Source organism: Meriones unguiculatus, chromosome 4 (assembly GCF_030254825.1).
Source record: "Meriones unguiculatus strain TT.TT164.6M chromosome 4, Bangor_MerUng_6.1, whole genome shotgun sequence".
Taxonomy (NCBI): Eukaryota; Metazoa; Chordata; class Mammalia; order Rodentia; family Muridae; genus Meriones; species Meriones unguiculatus.
In genome coordinates, this window is record NC_083352.1 from 72,566,007 (window position 1) to 72,578,803 (window position 12,797).

Below are 12,797 nucleotides of genomic sequence, written 5' to 3' on the forward strand. Positions count from 1 at the left end.
TTCCACGCCTTTGTCTTCCTCACCTGTAACATGGGCATAGAAATAGACTAATGCTCATCAGTTGCCTTCACTATCCTTGCATTCTTGTGTTTAACACTGGCTTACACTGGGTGGAGAAAGCAGATCTCTTTGTACTGTGGTTGTCAGCAACTGCCAAGTAGAGGGCTTGGTTCATCCAGATACATTAGCTGGATATGAGGATGAAAATATTCCCTCTTCTCCCCTCTCCCATGCAAGACAAAAGGGATTATAAAACGAACATGTTTCCTATTCTCAAGGAACCTACAACTTACTATATTTGATTAATAAATAAATTATATAATACTTAGTCTGTGCCAGCTACTGTTCTAAGTACTTTACAAATATTGGGGAATTTAATCTCCATAATAACCCTGTCAAGCAGCTACTCCTCTTGTCTGTGCCTGGCCCCACTAGTACATGGTAGAGCCAAGGTCAAACAGCTAGTCTGGCTCAACAGCCTGTGCTTCAGACATGTGTGTAGGTAAATTATAGACAAGACTGGTAGATTTCAGAAGAGGAAAACTGGGTACTGATCTTGAAGATGAGGTCAGATTTGAACCCACAAATAAATGGGGGAATACAGAGGGAAGGATGGTTAGAAAGAGGATATATGTTAATCATTTGTAATAAAAATCTGGTCTTTAATCCATACAAAGCCAATGAGGAAACCTAAACAGAGCTGATTTGGGGGAAATTTCACTGGTAGTGACCCACAAAATGGACTACTGAACTAAGGAGGACAGACGAAGCACGTGACACACATCTAGTCGGGTTGGTAAAGGAAGAAGTGAAGGCTTCTCCAGGACTGTGGTGAAGGAAGCGGTGAGGGCCAGCCTTGGCTTCAGCTGGGAACTGATATGTCAGTACCAGTTTCCGCCAATCACAAAGGCCAGGGGCAACTTTCAGAGAGAAATAATGGCATGCTCTTGGCCACCAGAATGGCGTGGGGCAGGATCGCTGCAGCCACAGAGTCCACGGGTGCTGGAGCTGCACGTAGAGTCGGGGAGAAAGTTCCCCACTTGCCTTCACTGGCTACTTACTGCTCATACAAGTCAGACCTGAGAATCTTAGACACCTCAAATGTAAAATATGGCCCCCAGACATGGAACTGCAGGCTGTCCTACTGCTCATAGATTGGATAAATCACAACCCTAGACTCTAAGCCAAACTTAGGTCTTCCAGATAATGGGCATTCTATTCCAATTCCTATTATATTGGAAAGAGAAGAGCAAGCACTGAGCTCGGATGGGAGTTACAGTCCACGAACGTGATCAGTCAGCCTTCTTGAAAACTGCTCCAATGGCTTGAAATCCTTTTTGCCATCCCAATTTTGCATAAGTCCCCAGAGAAGTCTTTGTCTGATATCACAAGGAGATGAATGTCAGGGTGAGGGTACAGCAGGTAGATTCATAAAACCAGTAAAGGGAACTTGGCTTTCACAAAGCTGAGGCTTGCCTGGTTATTTGTCTTTCATATCTGAAGCCTTGGAATTCCATTTTCATCTTGATGGGGACAATAAACTCTTAGCAAACTTTTATGGCTCCCCAGATGAAACCAAGGACTCTGCCCAGGCTTCCTTCCTACAACCCAGGCAGACTCTGAAATTCAAGTCAGACCAGAAACTGCTCTTGGTCAGAGGCAAAATGTATTTATCTTTGTAGGCACAGCCATTAAGATGTGAGCATGAATAGCTGAAGAGAGAGAGAGAGAACATTAAGGGGGGACAGGAAGAAATAGGAGCTGCTGGCTATGGAAAAAGAAGACCATGACGCCATCAACCCCCACAAGCTTTTTATGGTACGGGGGAGTAGGGCACGGGGAAGGCAGCTGTGGAGATGAGAGAATGGACCCCTGGAGTGGGTTGGGAGAACTCTGCAGAAGGAGGGCTGAGACTGGCTCATGCTGAGTGCTGAAAGAATTTAGGGAGTGGACAAAACACCAGTGGAAAATTGTGCCTGCATTTCTGTTTGTCTGTCGAAGCAATGAGGCTCTAAAATCCACCCCTTCTGCCACTCCAAATACTAAAAAGAAGTCTCCAGATGGAAAAATCTCAAGTCAAGCTGCAATATGAGAAGAAATTTTTAAAAGAAAAGAAAGAAAAAAGCTCACACAAGAAGCTCACACAACGTTCCTGGTTCTCTGAGTTCTAACATACAGATCTGACTTATCTACCTATTGGACATAGTCAGGAAACAGATTCTAGTCGCCAATGCTTGGGACTAAATGCATGACATCAGACAAACTTCAGTTTAAACATTAAGAAAATGCAAGTAACATGGTTTCAAACAGCTAAGGCAGAAAACAACGTTGGTCTAAGCCTTCTCACATGTCAGAAATCACTAACCAATCACACTGTTTAGGGCAGAGCCAACAGGCTCTTTGTTGCTGAGCAGTAAATCTCTGACAAAGCTTTCTCAGTAGGGCACCTCCTGAATGGCCCCAGGAAGTGAAACCTCCCTGGATTAGATCTCTTCTAACCCTTAAATACTAGAGCAGGAGACCGGCCTGTGTCCTGGATGCCGTTAACCTAAGTCCTACCTCATTTTGTTGTTGTTGTTGCTTTGTATCTTTAGTTATTTTGCTTCTTTTCTTCTCTTTTGGTCTTCTTTCCAAGACTTAGCAATCAAAATAGAGTGACAAAAATACAGCAGGGAGCCTCTTCATTTGACTCAAAGCTGGAGCCCAAATGTGATCTATGCCTTTACCCCCTCTACACATTAGATTCCACCCCAGCTCTGCTCAAAAACTCCCCCAGGGGCTGATGTCCACTCTAAGAGGTACAGAATTGTATCTCTTTTCGAATACTTTGAGATCAGGCATAGCTGACAGCCTTAGGAAGTTCAAAGGCAGTTAGTTATGACTCTCAGTTCTTTTGAAAATTATTAAAGAGTCCATAATTAGAAATTCAGATTTCTTTCAGACTCCTGAGAACAAACATCTCTCCTCTAAATAGCTTAATGTGTCTGTTTAATGTACACAAAATTATTCTTCAGGAAGGGGGGCTGTTTTTCTCATTACTTTTGCATCTCTATAATATACCACCTTTGGCAATAGGATGAGGAATTCAAGTCTGATGAAATTAAATTCCACAGCAGAAATTATAAGCACCAGAGGCTGTAGCTAAAACAAATTTAAATGAAAAAGAAATAGATTCTTTCCCCCCCATTCAAGTTCCATCTTGATCTTTCCATCTCAGTCCAGTGAGGAAGAATTTTATTTTTTTCTGAGTGTCTTCCTGAATTTTGTCTATAAGGTTTGTTCAGTAATATAGCCATAAGCCCTAAAGCACAACTCCCTTCAGGCCAGGAGACTATGGAAACTGGTTTCTGTGCTCAACCTCTCAGGGGCAAAGAACCAGCCAAAACCCATGGCTTTGGAAGCTGGGAAGGAAAGAAGAAGCACAATGCTTTGTCATTAAGAACCAAGGGAAGGACAGCCCTTCTTCCCAAGGATATGGACAGCTTTTGCTTAGAATCATGTTAATTAAACAGGAGACACTTGAAATAGCCCACTGAGGGTTTGTTGCAGTTGTTTTTCTTCAGCTCATCTAAGAAGCTAACTCGAAGCTTCACTTGGGAAATTCCTGTACTCTGAACTGCATGGACCGCCCACAGTGTTGGATGCTGTCACATAACTTTGGGAGGTGCCCTGTCCAGGCTTTCATTTTTTTCTAGGCCCCCAGAGTGTGCTGCCTTACTCCAGATTAACCGTTCCTTGCTCCTCATTCCTGACTGTCTCCAGCAGTCATTCTTATATGAAATGTTCATGGGCGTTCATGGGCGCAACGATAGAGAAGTTTCTGCCTCTGGAAGAGAAAGGAACCTTCAAGGACTGCTTCTGTGGTAGAGAGGGCCATCTGTCACCTGCAGTCTACTCAAGCAAAGGCTGGTGGAGAGACCTTCCTTGACATAATTGTAGGCCAGTGGAACTGTCACACTTCACATGGAGTCATACTAGGGATGCCTTAGAGAAGCCTGACTGTAAGAAGATAATTCAAGATGGGGTTCTGTCACAGTTCTGTGGGTGAAGTGTTCCCCACAAGCTCATGTTCTGATACTTGGTCCCTATCTGGGATGCTGTTTCGGGAGGTCGCAGAACCTTTAGGAGTGAGGCTACGTGTGAAGAAGTGGGACCTGAAGGGACCCAGCCCCTTCTGGCCCACACACTCTGTTCCTTGATCTCTTTGGGCTATGAACAGGCAGGCTCATGCTCCAGCTACCAGCTCTGATCAGCCACAGGCATCACTAGGCCTTCCCTGCCACAACAGACTGACTCTGGTTTCTCAAACCATGAGTGTAAAAAAGGCCCTTTCTCTCTGCTTCTTTCCAGGGATTTTATCACAGCACCAAAAAATAACTAATACAGGCTACAAAGCTGAAGCATCTGAAAAGAAGACAAGGCATGATGGTGCACGCCTTTAAGCCTAGCACTCGGGGAGGCAGAGGGAGATGTACCTCTGTGAGTTCAAAGCCAGCCTGGTTCTACAAAGTCCAGGACAGCCAAGGCTACACAGAGACACTCTGTCTCAAACAAAAAGACAAACAAACAAACAATCCAACTTCCCAGGATCAGAAGGTATAGGCACTCCTTCCATGGCCACAGTCCTTTCTAGAGAGATACTCCACTTCTTACTTGTATATTTGTGTGTATATGGAAGAGATTCAGACAGGAAAAAAGATCAAAGGCGATGAATGGAAGGCAGTGGCCCTACCTCTCAGGGACTGTTAGCCATGGGAAGAGTTTTAGATTTTAGACCACTCACTAGTCTGAGTAGAAGGCCAGGGAGACACTTGGCAGATCTATCCTACATCTTCCCAATGATACCAAAAGCCCAGAAAAAGACTAATGTGCAGCTTGCTCAGTGCGGAACACAGGGCCAAGTGCGCAGCAGGTCTAAAGCAAGTCCTCACTGCCCTTTCCCATTGTAAGTCAGTGGGGAAGGAGGAAGCACAGGGCTTGGGGAGCCTGCAAAGGATCAGACTGCTCATAAACTCTTGGCCCTCCTCATCCTACCCAGAGAGACTCCCGAGGTCTTCACTTGCTGAAGATCACCTGGGAAGGTCACATCAGAGGCAGGACTAGAGCACAGCTTTCTGCTCTAGATAGTTCCCAGACAAAAGAGATCTGGTTTTCTTCTGTATGTAGACTGATCTCAAGGAGGGCCTAGAATTCCAGAGGCCCAGAGAAGCACGTAGCATAAACCTAAGTGAAAATCTGGGTGGTCCAGAGTTCATCAAGCAGGCTAGACTGGGTGGTTATGGAGCCTACAGACCTGCCCAACTCTTCCCCTCAGGACAGGGATTATCAAGAGCGTGCTATCACACCTGGCTTTTTTATGTTGATCCCTGAGGTTAAACTTAGGTCCCTGCACTTACAAAGCAAGCACTTTACCAAGTGATCTGTCTCTCCAAACTGTCCATCTATACCTTCTGGAAAACTCTGAGGTGGTTAAGAAACTAAGTTACCCTGTCCCTGGCATAGAGGGAAGCCATAAAATCACGGCAACTATTCCAGTAACACACACACCAAGCTGTGAATTAAACAGCTTCTGAAAACGACTGCTTTCCTTTTGCAAGTTGTCCTCTAGGCAGGGACAGAGGCCCAGACAGATAGCTCTCTGAGTGCCCAGCCCATGAGGTCAGTTCAGCATAAACTCTCTAATAAGTCCATCTCATCCAGACCTTTCTTCAGAAGCAAGGAGGATGGCTGGGACCCTTCTCTAGGTTCTTCCAAAGTCCATGCCATCCTGGGAAAAACAAAGTTCACAGATCAACAGCTCCAGCAGGATTTGATAGCAGGCAGAGACCAGGCAACTACTGTCCCCCGAAATACCAACTTTCTGTGATTTACCCTCTGTTTCTTGCCACTAGTGCTGCGACTGTGGACAACTATGGTGGGTGACGGTGCTTTCTATCCTCTTTCCTTCCCAGTGGGCTATTCCCTACTTGCCTTCGAGCAGTTGCTCTAGCCACAGTCACAAAAAAAGAGTGGGGTGGGAAATAATAAAACGGGAAAGAGGGTGCTGAGGCCATGGCTAAGGTAAGAGTTTCCTGAGCCTTAATCGCCTGGACCCTGGGCATCCATGCCCATGAAAGGGCCAGTGTGACTAGTCCATTTACTTCCTGGCTTAACAAACAAGAAAGGCCCGATGATCTGCTTGCCTAGAGTGGAGGCACACAGGTGTAAGGAAGCTTGAATGCCCCAGGTTAAAATCAGAGCCCATGTCCTTGCAGGCTTACACACTGAGACCCAAGCTCCCACCCACAGGTTTCCGACATCACCTGTCCCAGCTGTCCATATAAGCCCATGGCTAATTTTATGAACTAAAGTTAACTGGATGTGCAAAAAGAGGAGCCTGGCACATAAGAGGCTTGGGTGCATTTAATTAAGTATATGAGTGTTCTGAATCCTTCAGATAGACAAGAAACAACTAGCAAGCCCTCATTTCTTCTCTATCCAAAACTGGGAAAAAAAAAAAACACAAACATTTATAATAATAAAAATTCCAAGGCCAAATAGTGGCTTTTGGTTGGTGTCATCCCCCCCCCCAAAGTTGTCTTTTCTGGAAGATGCCTTTTTCTGGAACCTGACTCACTAAATGGGGCTTCTAGTCCTCCAGATTGGAGTGTTTAGGGCCCACAGGCACGAGTCCGTCTGCCTCCTCCTAAAGATAGCCTTGCAAACTAAACTTGGATGCATCAGCTCGCATGTGGTCCCGGGTGTGAGTTACTTCATCACCGTCAGGGTCTCTATTTTTGAATCTCTCTACTAAACTTTCTCACAGCTGGAATGGAGGTTCTACGGACAGTCACAGCCCACAAGAGATTCTTCTCTCAAACAGCCACATCTAAACCAGTGACAGTGGAGGCTTGAGAATCCAGGTGGCAAAACACTGCCAGCCCTGAGTGGGAAGCTCTAACCTGCCCATTCCTCTCTGCACCTCCAGGGGGCACCAGCTCTTGCAGGTTGGAAGGAGGGAAAAGAGAGGAGGGCAGCAAGGCAGAGGGCTGGCTGACCTTAGGCTTGTAAACATCTTTACTCAGCCCCTGGGGTCTAATACCAGAGACTCACAGGATCTGAGACCAGAATCAGAAACACCAAACACCGAGCTCCCACGTCTGCTCAAGGGGCTGACCAGCTAAACTCTGTTTCACAGCCTCTGCTTCCCACCAGCATCCGAGCCAATACAAGCATCCTGTTTTTCACTTTGCACCTTTTGTACTGTGCACTAGGTTACCTGCTGCCTGAATGGTGGCTTGATTCTAACTGGTTGTCCGGGATGTCTGACAGGTTGGATGGAGAGCCCAGACGACGTGCCTCTCATGTACAGCTGAATTTATGTTCACCCACATCTTCCGCCAAAGCACCATAGCTCCCCATGCCCTTTCAATGGGCCTATGGCCACTGCCTGCCAAATGACTGTCACACACACCTTCTCCTGCACTGTGGTAATATGCTTACTGAAATCAGCTATGTACCCTGTCAGGCTCACTCTGTCTCCAGAGAGGAGTGGACATGGAGACCATACTGAGTGTATTTGACCCTCTTTCCAGGAGACTGATCTGTTATCCCGCCAAAGGGTTTCCGGTGACACACATGCCCACAGCGTAGAGCCCTGGGATCTAAGCACAACCTTGCCTCTGGCCTTTGGACAGCTCAGGGAGGCTACATATGAGGTAAAAATTTCCTGGCCAACTTGACAATAGTGAGTCAGGCTGGCATGGGCCAGGCCAGTCTCTGAAAGGCCAGACCCTGGATGGACCTGAATGAAGGGTGTGCACAGAACAAACATCAACTGACTAGACCCATACTAGGGACTGCTAGCTACACCCATAACCACCCAGCAGCTTTGCTCAGAGCTCCTGGGTCCTCTGAGAAAATATTGGGTTTAGAGAGGCCTCAAGTCTGCTCTCTCTTTCTGCCTCTGGAAAGGATTTGCTCTCCCCTCCCTGCCTTTGTGGCTCTCCATGACAGCCTACTGTAATATGGTGCCTGGGCTGACAAGTAGCACAAACCATAAGAGCCTATGCTTATTAAGCACTAACTGCACAAGAGGCACATTTCTGGCACTTATTCATGAACTTATAACCATAACAGGAAGATCCAGAGTCTGACATTATCACCATCATCAAGATGAGGAAATTGTGGCTTCAAAAGATGAATCAACTGGCCCAGAATGAAAGCTCTGGGGAGGGGTTAGAGGGAGACTGCAGTCTGGCCGCAGTCTCCGCTTCAACATACACAGAGGCCCTCTGTATTCGAAGGACCACACCGCAGCAGCTCCTTGCCAAGAATACAGGAGAGTTGTTGTTACAAAGAGTTCTGTCTCACCTCCTGCTATGTTCTGATGACCTGAGAAAGTGACTCAAGGAGCTGGAGAAAGGAAAAGCCCCAGTCAGATCCCTGCTTGAAGGGAGGACCTTCTAGTTTGCAGCCCAATAAAGGCTAGGGGGTGATAGTTCCATTAGAAAACACCAACAAACACATGGGGTCTAATTCCAGAGAGGTAGATGGAAAAATGGTTGACATGAAGACTAAAGTAGGCACCCCGCCCAAACACACCACCCTTCACTTGGACATTTCAAGGTAGAGGAGTTACAGCACCATGAGCAATGTCTGGGGACACTGGTGGGCCATCATGAAACTCTTGGACGAGAAGGATCTTCCTCTCTCCGGAGCTGTCTGATTTCTGAGTCTCTCCTTCTTTTCCCCAAACGCTCTGGGGAAGCCAGAGGAATCAACCTGCCAGCTAGTAAAATTAGCAGCTGGTCTTTCACGGGATACCCTGGAGAGCTAGGCACACTGAGTTCTAGCTGACAGGCCAGGAGCCAGTGTGGGCTGAAGTGCCCACCTAACAGACTTGCACAAGGAGAGAGGGAGAGAAAAGAACTGTGTGAACATCTAAGGAGAAGGGTCTGGAGTAGCAGGCTGCAGGTGGGCAGCAATGTGAGAGGGTGTGAGGTGACCTTGCTATGACCTTCTCAGACACAGAATGTACCTCGCTCTTAAGCTGAGTCTGCTAAGCCCAACAAAGAGCTTGCTGGCAACTTTGAGGCCACTCAGCCTGGCTTCCGTCTCTCCCTACTCTCCACAAAGGATTATGTTGAGTTTGCAGGAGTAACTTAGAAGTATTGCTAAAAGAGTGCAGAAATATTACTTCCTATCTATTACCTTGTCCAGTGGGCAACTTGAAAACCAGTCCCCCTGGTCACTCTGGTAAGAATTTCACCAGCTTCGTAGAGGGTGACAAACTTTTTCATTTTGGAGCCAGACTGTAATTATTTTTGGGTGTTTGGGACTCTATGGGTGCTCCTCAGGTCTTCACCGGATTGTGTTACAGAAGAGGTCACAGACACTACGTCAATTAATGAGCCTGGCTGTATAACAACTAAATTTTGTGAACAATGAAATTTGGATGTTGTATATTTTCCACTTGTCACAAAATAGGCTTTAGATTTTTTTTAAAGCAATTTGAAAATGTGAAAAACTGCTTTTCACCCCTAAGTCATATAAACAAGGCAGGGAGCCACTCTGGCCCACATGCTATAACCAGCAGATCTACGGTAGGTTCAGCACTGTCACCCCTGTATCCCAAGAGGAGGTCCACAGGGAAGTAAGAACAGAAGCTGCCGGGGCTACTGACATGGTTCCATAGGTGAACATGCTTGCTACCAAGCCTGACCACCTTGTTCAAGACTAAGCACCCAAATGGAAATGGAAAATAGAAAACTAACTCCAAAGAAGTTGTGTTCTGAACTCAATATGTGTGCTATCCCATGCCTTGCCCTCACAATAAAACAAATAGATGAATATAACTTTTTAAATAATAAAAAAGACTGGAAGGTTGTGGAAACATAATCTTTGTGCTTTCCTGCTCCAAATGCTTCTGCGGGCATCTATATGTCGGCACGAACAGGCAATCTCCAAGATCAGATAAGAACTGAAGTCTGTTCAAGTTCCCAGAAAACCATTTTTATACTGAGGCGTCTCTCTCTTGCATTCAATGCCACTTAATTAAAGCAATGCGGATGAAGTTGACCCATTGTCAGTAGTTATGGCACAGAATACAATTGTGAACATCTCTAGCAGCACTTCACTGCCTGCAGTGGGAGCCTGCTTGGCACAATCACTCCTCTGACAGACATCTTCCATCTGAGCAAATGGTACTCACGAATCACAGATGTCGTAACTCCGGTGCCTCTTCCACCAAAGTCAAACAGTCATTTAATCATATAAAATATAATACATCATTTTGATTTCTTGACTAACACCAAAGTACAATTGCAGGATAAAATAACGAGGCACAATTTAAGTCCTAGTAGACAATTACTATGTGGCTCATAAGAGCCAAAGCCCCTCTGAGGGTTATTCACACCAATAAAACCTGTTGACTTTCAATAGCACAGAGAAGGGCCAGGAGCACATTTCCACCCAGAATGCAACCCCACAAGATTCCTAATCTTTCTGCTCCACAGAGTAACTGCAGGTGATATGACAATTTTAGGTAACTTTGCAAAAAACATGAAAAAATAAAGGATGAAGAAGAAAATGGACGATTGTGCTGTGTGCAAATTTGCCACCAAGCTCCACAGATAAAGAAAAGTAGAGAACACACATGAGAAGCATGGCCAGCATCAGCAGCCTCAGGAGCAAGTAAGAAAGGACAGCGATGCGTGTCACTCAGCAGAATCACGATGTCCATGTGTACCCCCCTCAGTTTCCCTGATCTAGTGCCACCTTCAAACAGTTCAGCAGTGACAGCACCCCAATAACCCATTATTTGAAAGGCATGCTGAGTATGTATTTTCTTTTGAGCCCCTGGAGATAAAAATAAAATGGCTCAGGCTAGGTACATAATGTGTCAAATGCCACCCATGTGACCTATTTAGAAAGATAAAGGGTGAGACTGGCATTTTGTTTCTCCATACATTGATAAAGCATCCCCTAGACATTGAAGCAAATAGCAAATGTTTTCAGTTGGTGGAATTAGATTTGCATGTCTCCTAGAGCAATATTCTAGTACAGCAGCATAAGCAAATGGGAAAAGTAACTAAAATAAATGATGCTAAGGGCTTTATCTTTGCCTAAGGAGCTGGTGGTTACTGTGTTGGGGAAACCGGTTTTTGTTTTGTATTGTTTTGATGTTTTTTTAAGATTCACAAAACACTGCATCCATCATAGGTTTGACAGAAAATCCAAGCGATGCAAACATGGTTTAGACCTTAAGGTGAAGCTATTGTTAGCAACAAGACAGATTTCCTACAGGCAGTTGTTCTGAGATTAACATGGAAATGAACATGACTGTTCAGAAATGAAACATCTGTGGAGATTGTGGGAGTGTGTGTCTCTACTTATGTCTACATCCTTCTTTCCTCTAAGTGAGTGACTCATCACTATCACTATCACTCTATAAGCCTCTCTTCACTACCCTTTCATTTCTTTATAAAGAAAGGGGATGAACTGTACCTTGTGAAAGAAATCTGGCCCATCATCAATAAAACTTTATTGAAATACAGTTGTACTGTGGATGTTTGAGGCTGCTTTCAAACCAAAATGGCAGGTAAAGTAGATAGCATAGAGTCTGCACAGTCCAAAAAGCCTAACATGTTTGCAACAGGAACATTTACCAACCATGAACTAAAATATGTAGTTCATGGTTGGTAAATACATATATATGAACTAATATATATATATATATATATATATATATATATATATATACACTTTAGGTTTATGAGTCTACAGAGTACAACCAAACAAATAAAAACTAGCCCATGGGTTTCTTGCCACCTGTCTTTAGAAACCACTTCAGCCTTACAAGGATTTAATGAAACCCTAGCTCATGAAAATGTACAGAACACTAACAGCATACATATAAATGTCAAATAGGAAAATAAGGAACTTGAGACAGAGAGGAAGAGAGAATATAAACAGAGACTGGGGGAGATGTTCCCACATAGAAGTCAGACCTGGGCTTCTCTGTGTTCACATGAGCCAGTCAATCTTGGCTCACAGCAGCCACCAGAAAGAGACATAACTCCTTTCCAAATTTAGAATAAGCATGGTGTTAGCTGATAGAACCATGATCTCTAGTAAAAGCAGCTTATTTAATTTCTCCATGAGTGTGTGCCTGAAGTAAATAAGGTGAAATGTAGGCAACACAGTCCTCAGCAACGCCCAAACATTCGGAAAGAAACCTAAAGACATCTTTCTATGTATTGAAGTATCACTGAGCGTGGGCCAACTTCATATCCTAAAATGGAATTTGTCAGTGATTCTTCCAACATGTTCCAAAATTCTAAAATAAGCATGTACTGTTCTATGACCGTCCATCAGCATCTGTGGGAGAGTGCTTCCAAGACTCTCTGTGGGTACCAAACCCAGTGATGCACAGTCCCTTTTATAAATAGTGTAGTACTTGCAGATAGCCTACGCAATCCCCCCATAGGCTTGAAACCATCCCTAGATTACTTGTAAAACTTAACACAATATAAATGTGATGGAGATGACTGCTCTACTATGTTCATTAGGGATGATTAAAAAAAAAAACGAATGAAAAAGAATAGGGCACATATTTATATTTCAGTGAGTTTCAGTTTTGCCCCAGTATTTTTAATAGGTGTTTGATTGAATCTATGGATGATAGACTTGCAGACAGAGAGAACTAACTTTGCTTTCACAGTCTTTAATTTGGAAGAAGAGATGGCTCAGTGGTTAAGAGGTGGTATGCTGTTGGCACAAGGACCTGAGTTCTATTCCCTAGAACACCTTGGTGG

The 12,797-nt window shown here is 44.7% G+C and overlaps 1 protein-coding gene across 31 annotated transcripts in view; it reads right to left on the reverse strand.

The window, feature by feature from the left end:
* Kcnma1 (potassium calcium-activated channel subfamily M alpha 1) overlaps positions 1 to 12,797 on the reverse strand; it is a 695,343-nt gene that overhangs the window by 473,806 nt on the left and 208,740 nt on the right. The gene's annotated exons all lie outside the window — the stretch shown is intronic.